At 42.1% G+C, this 12,868-nt stretch overlaps 1 long non-coding RNA gene across 1 annotated transcript in view; it reads right to left on the bottom strand.

Annotated features, from left to right (window-relative positions):
- Positions 1–55: 55 nt before the first annotated feature.
- LOC127750297 (uncharacterized) overlaps positions 56–12,868 on the bottom strand; it is a 14,918-nt gene continuing 2,105 nt past the window's right edge. The window contains exons 2-3 of the long non-coding RNA XR_008011614.1: positions 1,350–1,601; positions 56–332 (exon numbers count right to left, since the gene is read on the bottom strand). This is a non-coding gene — a long non-coding RNA (uncharacterized LOC127750297). The remainder of the gene's footprint in view (positions 333–1,349; positions 1,602–12,868) is intronic.

Here is a 12,868-nt window from a genome sequence, read left to right as displayed (position 1 = left end):
AGTGAGTCAGTGAGTGGGAGCGCAGTTGTATAGTATTGTTGATTGATGATGATATAAAAACAAATAGTTCATTTTACCATAAGGGAACAATGCAGATATTTAACAAACATACAAACATTCATTCAGCGTTTCATTGAAATTTCAACAATTATCTTTCCAAATCACGTAGTGACTTCTGATCCAATTCACTATTATTAACCAACCTGGGGTTTAGAACAAATTGTACTCATATACACCTGTAATTACTCATTCAGTTTTCTCCTTACTCAGCACATATTAGAACACTTGCATTTTCTTAACCCATATTGAATTCTGTCTTTCAACAGCAAACACTAAAACAAAAAAAAACATTACTCATTTTCTTTCTCATGTAAATACATATCAGCGCTACTTACAACATAAAAACACTCCGTTTAAATCATTATCATTTATTTTTCAGTTGTATCTGTTATGACTTTCAGTATCAAGAAATTTAGTTTCAAAAATATTTTGTTTAGGTTATGAAACCTCACTGTAAAAAATATGAAGAAAATTCTGAACCCATTGGTTCTTGAACTTTCCAGTCACCAGCAGGGTATTTTAATTCCCAACCCACTAGACTAGGCAATGCTAATCCTCGATCCAACTCGAGGTTTTCAAGTCCATTTGGAATTGTAGAATTGGAATTGTGATGTTGAAAATTCCATTCTACCTACAGAAAATTAGAAGTTGGCTTCAGTTTTATAATTTACTAAGCCACAACTTGAATTCCTATGGTACATGGAACTGGGATTTTCCAGTTTGAGCAACTGATTCGGTATCACACACCCACAGGGCGGAATATCCGGACCCATAAACTGTAAATGTAATTCCTAGTGCCAAAACTTGAATTTCAGACGTTCTACTGGGGCAACGCTTACATTAAGTGGGTCGTCAGCCACTCGCTCGTCAAGGAGCGCTGTGTAGCTTAGGGGTACAGAGCAGGACTGGGAACTTATAGGCCTATGTTCAACTCCACCTTGGGGCAATTTTTTTTTATCGGTTCAAAGTGGTCGACATGAGACTAGGTGCAATCCCGATGCCACAACTTGAATTTTCAAGTTGTGGGTTTCGAAACAGAAATCCCCATGCCACAACTTGAATTTTACGAGTTGGATGCTATATTTCTGATTACCAGCCCACTGGGTTCAGGAAAACCCGATTAAATTGGTTACGGAAATTTAACCCTCCATGGCTTAGCAATTTCCCGACTCAACGACTGAGAATCGAGCGTTTCACAGCCCAAAACTGGGATTTTCTTAATTTTTTTTTAACAGTGCTTACAAACTCCAGATATTCATTACCTATCATTTTAGATTGTATCAACTTACTTTTTCAATCTTTAGAACTGATAAATTACCGTGACAAACCACATACTCTTGGCAACTGCAAAACATTCACACATAATCATAATCAACATACATCACCATCTCTTAAACGTTACAGTCAATAATCTTTTTCATTGATCATTATACTTTAGATTAATTCAGACTGTTGGCACAAATGCACATCAACTAGTTCACTTTCCGTTTATATTCTCTGACTTTGCGACACTTTGCATAGAACCGTAGAACCTCTACAGCCTAGCACTCTTCAATGAATAGCTTTTGCCAAACTTTCACATTCCAAGTAGGTGTCTTTACGATTCCAAAAACAAGTAACTACATTTTTCCACAGTTATCTGAACTTCCTTTCTCTTACTCTTACTTTTTGCTAACATCATGAAATGTAACAGTTGTCTTACACATTTACCTCAGCTGTTGATTTTATAGATTTCCAAAGGTTTCTTGATTATCAAGAATGCTACTCCACCATGTAAAATCATAATAACTTTCCTGCAACAAAAATATCCTTTGAGACTGATGACACTGCTTATGTATCACACAAAACATGAAATAACAGATCATAAATTCAAAAACTTATCTTTGTTTACTACTGCTCACCGGCCGCCACTGCCCTGTCTAAAATTCAGAAACAACTACACAAACTGTAGGTTAGGGGTACCAACCCCAAAATTATTACAAACTGTCTAGTGTACAGTCATTTTGATTGTTACATTTACATGTTCATGTTTTTATTTCACAATTTAAACACACTTCGCAACACCTATCACTCTTAACATAAAGTATCTCGGGTTCATTTCATTTTCTGTGTAACTTTACCGAAACATTTTTTATTTGGGTGACCAACCTTTCCAAGGTTGGGATCCTGCCCAAAGCAGCACAGCCGAGTTTCTTCACTCAGATTCGCTTTAATAATTTTTTTTTAACTCTTCTAAATTGCTCTCAGTCCACATACTTTTCATTCAGCAGACAGTCATAATACCTCAACTTTTGAACGTTTTAAGTCAGTAATTTGTTGGTACATCTTAACATTTCAAATGATTTCAATTTCACTTTTGATTACCAATTCTATTCTTTCTACTTTCAATTTGCAAGTTTAGATTTCAGTTTTACATTCCTCAGACTCTCATTTCACTTCTCATTTTCAGTTTTGATTCACAGGACTAGAGACTTCTATATCAATGTTGCTTTTTTTTTGTTTTTTTTTTTTTCAATTTTATGTTAGCTCTTAACTAATCAATTTATTTTATTTTATTTCCTTCTTTCTTTGTTATGTGTAGAACCTCTACACAGTTCTCAGGTTTGAACGTAGAACCTCTACGCCTGCCTGAACGTAGAACCTCTACGCCAGTGACCATTTATTAATCCGTAGAACCTCTACGTAATCTGTTAGTGTAGAACCTCTACACACCTCTATCAGCATCGTAGAACCTCTACGTGCATTCAACATCATTCCTTATAGAACATCTCCACTGGACAGAACCTCTGCCATGAACCTTGATCCTCTAGAATCAAATACTTATGACCACACCCATAGTGTGCCATTTATAAACAAATTATATTGTTATCACTCACTGTTTCATTGTACTTATTTATGCCACATTTATCAATTGTTTCAGTACTCTTGATAAATTATACAGCCTCCTTTTATTTTTAAAAAAACATATATTTTAAGACACATTCAAATAATAAAATTAATTCAACATTACACTCAGGCACTGAAAATCATATTACACTTCACTCCAAAGGATCTCACCAACACATATTCTAGGAAAATTGTATGATTAAGGCAACACACGCCAGAATATTCTCTGGAATTACTGCATATGATGCACAACTCTGGAATTACAGCTACTCCCACATAAAACTGGAACTGAGGAGAATTATGCTCACCAGAAGCTTATATGAGTTAATTAAATCCCTAATTTCATTTAGTTCATCATCACTTCGAACATAGAAATACCATTTGATGATCAGATGCAGTAAAAAGAAATGCATTTCTGTGGACTGTACCATACCAAACAAACATTACTCACATTCAGGATAGGAGGGGGAATACTCTCGACTCAATTGGTTTTACGAGAACTTTTTCTTACATTCAAAAGACAATTGTTGTACTCACTTTCCGTCCTTTACTTCCATAACTCAGATACTCACATATCCATTTCATGTTTTGAAATTATTGACTTCATTTCAGACTCACATTCCAGAACAAAGGGACAGACCACAGCCGTCGCCATATTTGATAATTTCACAACTTGAGTATTTAAGTTTCCCAGCTTCACTTTTCACTCTGGATTTTAATTCTCTTTGATTCCATACTCTTCCCAGACACTTCTAAGTTTGCTTCAGCAGTCATTTGACTTCACTTAAAACACTTCTTTGCTTTTGCTTGCTTTGTTGACAGCACGGGGACGCCGGCCGCGTCTCCCTTCAGTCACTTGCACAATAATCCATTCAGTATTTAATCCTTCACTTATTTTCACTAATTCAAACAGAGTATTCGCTGGGCCCATAACCTGTTGAGATTTGGGCATTGGTTTGATAATTGAGACACATAGTTCGGTGAAACTCAAATCTCTGTATTCACGATACCCGCGTGGAAGGATGTGCATTATGACTGTAGTTAAAACTGTAGACATCGAACTGCAGTTGCGATATACTATCTGAAACTATAGGTTAACTGTAGTCATTATGCATCTCTTAACTCTTAATTGTTCCGTAATTCCATTTATGTAATGACAGCAGTCACACTGCTTTTACATTAACAATGTTGGCTGCATTGCGCTCTACAAGTTGAAACTATAGTTATAAGTACAGTCTTAGAACAGATATTTGAGTCTTACGAATGAATTTCATTTTAGTGTTACAAACTGCGCTTAAACATAATTTTCAAGTATAAAACTGCCATACTTTCGATTTTAATACTGCTGCAATTCATCAAAGCAGTTATTTTTTCAGTTATGTTTCAATCAGACTGTTGTTATCTTAGACTGAAAACCGCAAATATAGTTTACAGTTTTGAACTGTGCATCTGTTGCACTTAAAATATAAGTCGACTTTATGTGACAACGTACACTCAGAACGTCTTTTGAGCGACAGTACTCCCTCGTTGCTTCACCTGTGCGATGAGTTTGTCGATTCCTTGGTCGGTGGGGTTTTACGTCGCCTAGCCTAGGCGCGCCCTTCCTAGGGCCTACCTGCCTCTTAGTCCTGCCAAACAACCGGTGGTTCCTCCGTATGCGTACAGCAGAAATATGCCCCTTAGCGGGGTCGCTACCCAAGTACCTCACCCTAACGCCAACGAAATTTCTGTTTCCCGGTTAAGAATCGCTTTACTAGAGGCGAAGTTCTGTTATTCGTGATATCGACCAGGGAAGAGGACGTTATAATTATAAACGGGTTTATTCACGAAAAAAAAAAAAAAAACGGACAAGGATAGGGAACTCCAAACTGCCACAGTTGAATTACAGAGAAACTGTAGTTAAACTGTAGTTAGACAAGTAGGCCGACGGGCCGGGACCCTTGGCATGACACCAGGTTACTGCGGCACCAGAGCTATCGTGTCGCAGTGGCTCAGTGGTCAGCGTACCGGGCTCCCAACACCGAAGTCCGAGGTTCAACTCCCGTCAACATCCAAAGTACAACCAGTGTTATAACTATGAGGTAATAACTGAAATGATACGATATGAGGTAAATAATTGAATAGGAGGGAGAAAGAAAGACCCAGAGAGGGAAAAAGATATTTTTAACACTATGATTTAGAATCATTTGACACTTAAGTTTAATTATAGTCCGAAACACAGACAACTTGTAGATCGAACTATATTTACATCTGTAGATAGAGTGCGCGAAAACTGCAGTTAAAGTGAGGAGTGTTCCAAATCTTTGCACATTTGTTTTAGATTGACTGCAGTTAAACTGCAGTTGACTGTCATTTAACTATAGTTTTCTATTAAATAACTACACTTAAAGTGCATGATGCCAGATGCAGTTCGTATGCACTCTTATTGTACTTGCAAATTACATTTGTGTTTGTAAAATACCAACATTACTTCCGTACAAATACTATGCTCACACTAAGGTTCTAGCAAAAGTTCAGCTGCAGTCCACAAGTGTATTTCAAACTGTAAATCTTTCCACGCGGGTAGGTTCAGTACAACACAACCACACAGGTCAGCTTCCAGACAAAGAGTGACGCCAGCCCATGGAACAGCCCAGAACACACGCTAATAGATAGATGGGTAGATGAAAGAGAATGCCCCTACACACAATCTCCGACATACCAACTGAGGCACAACAGGTGTTACCAACTAACACGCACACATTCAGATACATATTGCTATTGTATTGAGTGAGACTAATCCTCCATTACATGTATGAGAAAGTGCTCATCTCAACACGCATTATCTGACCGGCGCTGCCCGAGCATGGTCGACGGCTAAGTCGATTCCGGACGAGGACGCTTGCGAGGTCGCCGTTGGTCGAACGCCTGCCTCACCGCTCTGTGTCCACAACGCCACACCCAACACACTGGTACAAAACAAGTCCATAGCACTTGAATCAAGACATTTGCACTTTAAACAAGCTGGGCCCGCTCTTCCGCCAAACCAAGTTGCCAGCTCCGCTTCGCTCCACCGGCAACTCGGTTCGGCAGGGAGTGGGCCCAGCTTGGCCTGCCGGCGGCGTTTGGGACGGGCCTTCGGCCCGTCCCTTCTGAACCTTCATGGTGTAATACATCTTCTATCCGAAAACGGGCCTTCGGCCCGTTGGAGTGACGGCTCGCTTTGGACCATCTTTTTGCCAGGTATCTTTTCTGTCTACTTCGTAATCAAAACTCAACAAACGAAGTATTCTTTTCATACGCTGAACATCTTTGGCTGTGTGTGCCGCAGTTTGTAGAATACATGCAAGTTATGCCAAATCCCTTCTAAGTTATTGATGTAAGCTAATGAATCAAATAACACACCTATGAAAAGATACATAAGACTAGCCACAAAAGAAGTTAAATATACTTCTAGGCATACTCTGAATGACTCCGAACGTGTTCAAACACCAAATAAATGTTTTTTTGGTGTGTTTTTTTGTGCTTTTTTGCATGGAAGTGTACACGTTTTATTAATGATGTCCCACCATAAAATAAGCCCACTCTTCTGCTTAGAAGAAAATTTTGAACCAACAGCATACTTCTCAGACAGAAGTAGTGTACTTCTGAAAAAGTAAAAATATTTCTGTTTTGGCCAGTTTGGTAAGAAAAACTCCCTTTTGTAAGTAAACAGGACAAAACTTTAGCCCAAGAGGCTCTCCTTTCAACGGTTACCCCTAAGGAGACCATCAAATGTTTTCTAAAATTAATATATTTATTTTTAAGCCACTTTTGTGGGTAAAACTCCCTCTAGCGCGTAAACGGTGAGAGATAGAGCCAAACGGACAAAATTTTAGCCCAAAGGGCTCTACTTTCATAAGTTACCCCTTAGGAGACCGTCAAATATTTTCTAAAATTTATATATTTATTTTTGGGCCACTTTCGTGAGAGAAACTCGCTTTAGCGCCTAAACGGTGAGAGATAGAGCCAAACGGACGAAATTTTCGCTTTCAGAGCTCTATTTTCACGAGTTACCCCTTAGGAGACCATAAAAAAAATATTTTTTTTCCACTTCTTGGACCAACTCCTATTTCTTTGTTACCCCCTCAGACCCACTCAGAGGTGGTTGCCAGGATTTGCACCAACCGTTTCGTTGACCAGAAGTGACAACAATAATACCCTGAAAATTTCAAACCCCTAGCTCACGTCCTTCTTGGGAAACGGACAGACAGACAGACAGACAGACAGACAGACGAACACAGAGGCGATGGCATAAGCCCGCTTATATAGCTTTTAAGCAAAAGAGCGGGCTAAAAATCAAGGATCAAGTACAATGTATACTTGGTCCAAGAAGTGGCTGGGGGTACAGCTCGGCGCAATCTAGTCCACATTGACGAGAACAAGCTCAGCGCACTCCATGCCCATGCTGAGATTCCAACAGGGGCGCCCAGGGCAAGGGGCGCGACCAGCAGTACTCCACGTCCGGCTAGGAGGCTAGCTCCCCCGCGCGAGGGACTTCTCTCTCCCTCTGTCCCTGGGTGTGACAAGAACGAGAAAGAGAGAGAGAGAGAGAGAGAGAGAGAGACAGAGAGACAGAGAGGTCCCAGGAGCGAGGGAGCTAGCCCCCTCGCGCGGTGTGCGGAATCACCCTGCAGCGCACCGACCAGAACATACCCGGGCGGGGCATGCAGTGCAGCAGGAGGCCGAGGTACTTTGCTCGATGGGTACGTTTGGGCATTCCCTCCCGATGACGTACCCACACCACGCAGACTGGAAGACTCCGGGCCGGGCCGGCGCGGCGGGTGGCAAAGTCGCACTGGGTAATAAGTCGAATAAGTCGCCGTGGCGAGTGACGGTAGGCAAGCCGGATCGCATGCCCGCGTGGGGTACAGCAAAGCGGAAATAAAGGTAGGGGTCAGCGGGCGGGCCACCCTTGAATTCCAGTGAAGAAATCCTGCAAACGCCCTTGTCTTGCATACCGACGAGATGGGACGCAGAAGCCGGTCGGCCGTGACCTCGGCCGTGACCAGACGCCTGGCGGGTAGGCAGCCCAACGCATGCATGTTTTGCGTGCCGGCCTACCTTACGCCTGCGGGCAGTGCGGCGCGTTGCAGAGCGGGGACAAGTTACGAGGCGCCCATATCGTCGCTGCTAGGTTGTATCCCCCGAGACACTTACCAGGCGCAGGCGGTGAGGGGGCTGTGATACCAAGGCACACAGGAATGCAAAGACATTCAGCTCGGTTCAGCTTTACGTAAACAAGGCGCGACCAGCGGGAGCTTGTGCTTTGTAACAACAACGGACCTAAGAAACAAGACCGCGCACCTTCGCCGGCGAAAACTTTTACGTGTAACGTGAATACCGTGTGTCGGGTTCGCCTATTCCGGGGGCCATACGGCCAAAAGGCGCTTAACGGCTGGAGCGAGTACGCAAGCACGAGCACTGCTGTGTCATAACACTGACACACGGTACAAGATTTGTCGCAGTGAATACCCACCCGGGGCATGGGTGTGTTAAGCCATTCCTTGTGTTGAGAAATATACCCTCAGATTCCACCCCTCTTACAAGCATTCCGAAAAGTTATTGTCTAAATTTGGAAAATAAACGAATTAAAATATAATTGTTGTCATACATTCAAGTTGGAATAGCTAAGATGATCACTGTTATTCGATTCATGTAACGTCACATTTGTTAACATGTAATAACTGACACATTGGTTAAGTCTTGATGCGACATTCGTTTCAATATGACTGAGCCAGGCCAGGTATGGTAATTCTGAAGTCACATGAAAAACAATGTGACAGAAACATCCAAAAGAATGTGACAGTTTTCATAGGAAAAGGAATGTGACGGCACATAAATTGAATACTAGTGATGTCCTCATATTTGACTCTAAACATCTTGATAAAAAGCTCACACTTAACTCTTATTTATTGGGAAAGTGATGTCAGGCATGGAATCTTAGTTTACAATGTGAGATTAGATCCCTCCCCAGGTAACTAAAGACCCTAGCAACTGTTTCGACATGACTGAGAGATTCAAGAGACTTCTTTAGGGCAATGTACTGCTTGGCAAGTTAATTACTTTTACTTCACTTAAATATTGTAATCACATTTATACAGTACGTTCCCAATTGTAGGTGTTGATTCAGCTAGTTACAATCATTTAGTTCGACCCAAACAGTTATCCAGCTAGAATAAACAACCATATGTTTGCCTTTGTTTTCCAGTATGAAGAGAATACATGAGCCAAACATACAGGAAATGTGTATAATGCTACCTCTAAACAATGTCTAAGGTCTATTTTTGGGCCATTTAGACGTCTAAATGGTCCAAAAATAGACCTATGTCTTTTAGACGTTTTTATAGGGATAGCATTTCTGGCTGGAGTTGGGTCAGTCAGTCCTTACCTTCTGGTACGATTAGTCCATTTCTTGTGATGCTGGGCCAACTGGCTGTAGGCGGAGGAGCAAGCGGATATGCGGGGCAGGGGACAAAGTTATGCTCGGCTAAACCAAACGAACTAGGAAGATTTGTTAACGATTTACAGGTTAAAAGCGGGTTGTGTCTGCTGTGCACGACGTTCGCGTGTCGTGCGACGTCTAACACACCCATGCGGCCGGTCTGCTAGCTCGGGCGAGCGCCCACTGTAGCACCACGGCAGCTGTGCACGTTGAAGCAGCAACTAACCACTAACGGCGAAGGGGAGCGTGAGCCGGCACTGCCGGCAGCCAGCCAGCAGAGGGCCAGGCCAGGGCCAGGAGGGCTAGACTATAGGCAGACCAGCCGACCAGCCTAAGGTCGCGATTTTCCCCACCCCCTCCCGCTTATAAACTCCCATATCGCATGTGCTTCTTCAGTCGCGACCTCAGGCTGGTCTCACTATGACACGAAGCAAGAGCAACCTGCTCCCTCCCGGGCGGGTTGCAAACTACTCCGCCTGGGTTCCGGACACTCCCAGAAGATCCACTATGGGTTGGGTTTGCTTTCGCCAGGACTCGCCTCTCTCCATAAGATGAGCATGGGCGGGGGCGGTAGGGAGGCGAACCGAGCGGAAGAAGACCGAACCCATTTGCTTTGACGTTACCATGAACGTGTTTAGACAGTCCCCAAGACAGTAGAAGAAGGTAAACCGTGAACCCCTCCTTGCTCTTCCTCGGTCTTTCTCGATTAGGGCCGGACGGGGGCGTTAAATTACCAAAGGCAGCGCTTTAGCTCCTAAAAATTTGGTGCGCCCACAACTTTATATTTATTCGCGGAGCGAGCGAACGAGCGTTAGCGAGGTCGCGAGGCGAAGCGCCTATGATTGACTCGATGGGGATTTGTCCGTTACGCACCTTAGACAACAAAAAAAAAACGTTAACAATTCTTGTTAACCATAAACGGACCCGTAGTTAAGAAAATTTTCCATGCAACAATTTCGCGCAATCTTTTGTGAATAAAAGAAAAATGACTCAAAGGAATTAATTCAAAATTGTTACATGTAAAATTTGTTTGTAGAAGATAGATGCGTTAGCTGTTCTTTAGTTGAACTGCATCTTCCAGTTGGAGGTGGAGATGGGCATGTTCTTGCGCGCGCACACCTGCGGCAACGGCAAAATTAGCGTCCCTCTATGCTTTCAATACACGTTTAGTCTTAAATCAATGCGGCGAGTAGTTTTTAAGCAGTAACAAGACTGTTTTGGTGTGTCCGGCGCGCGCGGGGGGCGCGGGGAGCCGACTACTCCAGGGTGTTCATTGTTGGGCTGTCGCCCAGATGCGGCTCAAAATGCAACAGGTCGTGTTGAACGATCTTCCGCCTCCCCCCCTGCGCCGCGGTGTCTGGTAGAAACGGGTCCGTTTAAAAAGCGGGAGTCAAGGGGGCGGCAGCCCCCTTGCATTCTAAAGCTAGACACCCCCAAGGGAGAGGTCGCGGCGCCAATTCCGAAAAGGTGGTGTTTTAGGTGGATGCTGAGTTTCTTCGTTATAGAATTCGCGTCGCTCGCTCACTCGTTCGCTATGGCGTGTTCATTTTAGTGATAGGTATAACAAGTAGATGTGTTAACTTGTGAATGTGCATAATTTTTTCGTAACGCGCTATTCAGCGGTTCAGCGATTCTAGTTAGACGCATACTAAGGTAGTTATTTTTCTGTCTACCTGCTACACCTATCGCAACTCAATCGGCGGTCAGCTTAAATCGTTTCGTTTGTGAATGGTAACAATGAATACCACATTTTGAGTGTAACTAGACGGCAACGAGCTGAGCGGCGGGCCACTGCATCAAGCGGCCTCGCCACTTTTATAGCATCTGAAAACATCTTAGAAGATTGACATACTAAAAGACAGACATCCTAATCGACAGACATCCTAAAAGACAGACATTCTAAAAGACAATCCTGAAAGACAGACATCCTAAAAGACAGATATCCTAAAAGACAGATATCCTAAAAGACAGATATCCTAAAAGACAGACATCTTAGAAGCCAAACGTCTTTAAAGACAGATATCTTAAATGACAGACAACCTAAAAGACAGACATCCTAAAAGACAGACATCCTAAAAGACAGACATCCTAAAGACAAACATCCTAAAAGACAGACATCCTGAAAGACATACATACTAAAAGACAGATAAAAGACAGACAATATTAAAATAAACACATCCTAAAAGACAGACATCTAAAAAGACAGATATCTTAAAAAACAGACATCCTAAAAAAAAGACATCCTAAAAGACAGACAATCTAGAAGACAATTCTAAAAGAAAGACATCTTAAAAGCCAAACATCCTTAAAGACATACATCCTAGAAGACAGACATGTTAAGAGACAGACATCTTAAAAGACAGACATTATAAAAGATAGACATTCTAAAAGACAGACATCCTTAATGACATATCATGAAAGAGAAATTCTGAAAGACAGACATCCTAAAAGACAGACATCCTTAAAGACAGACATATTAAAAGACAGACATCCTAAAGACAGACATCCTAAAAGACAGACATCCTGAAACGACAGACATCCTAAAAGACAGACATCCTAAAAGACAGACATCCTAAACGACACACATCCTAAAAGACAGACATCCTAACAGACATCCTAAAAGACAGATATCCTTTTAGACAGACATCTTAAAAGCTAAACGTCTTTAAAGACAGACATCTAAAAGACAGACCGACACCTGAAACCTAAAAGCACGGAGTTCGTGGAGTCTTTGTATAAAACCGTAGTTCCAGGGAGCTCTGTATAGACACGGAGTTCAGCGGGTCTCCGTATAACGTCGTAAGTGCTTGAAAGTCACTTCTGAGATATAGCGCTTCAAAGTTTTGGATTAACATTGCGCCTTATGGGCGGCTGGATTTTCAGACCAGAATAACTTTTGAACTAATTGACATATCGAAATGCGGTTTTCGCTGATCGATAGCCCTTGATTTCCTCTATCCGACGCACTTCATAACTCGAAATTTTCAAAAAACATAGTTACGACGCTATACGGCGGCCTGCTGAACTCCGTGTTTGTACCGAGCCCCCGGGAACTGCGTGTTTATACGGAGCCGCCACGAACTCCGTGTGTATAGGTTTCAAGTGTCGAGACATAGTAAAAGACAGACATCCTAAAAGACAGACATCCTTAAAGGATGTCTATCCTGAAAGACAGACATCTAAAAGACAGACATCCTAAAAGACAGACATCCTAAAAGACGGACATCCTAAAAGACAGACATAATAAAAGACAGACAATATTAAAATAAACACATCCTAAAAGACAGACATCTAAACAGACAGACATCTAAAAAGACAGACATCTGAAAAGACAGACATCTTAAAAGACAGACATCCTAAAAGGGAAATTCTAAAAGACAATCCTAAAAGACAGTCATCCTAAAAGACAGACATCCTAACAGACAGACATCCTAAAAGACAGATATCCTATTAGACAGA

This window comes from Frankliniella occidentalis, unplaced genomic scaffold (assembly GCF_000697945.3).
Source record: "Frankliniella occidentalis isolate FOCC.00 unplaced genomic scaffold, Focc_3.1 Scaffold165, whole genome shotgun sequence".
Classification (NCBI taxonomy): Eukaryota; Metazoa; Arthropoda; class Insecta; order Thysanoptera; family Thripidae; genus Frankliniella; species Frankliniella occidentalis.
The sequence above is the reverse complement of the archived record's forward strand: the minus strand, read 5'-3'. Positions and strand labels throughout refer to the sequence as shown.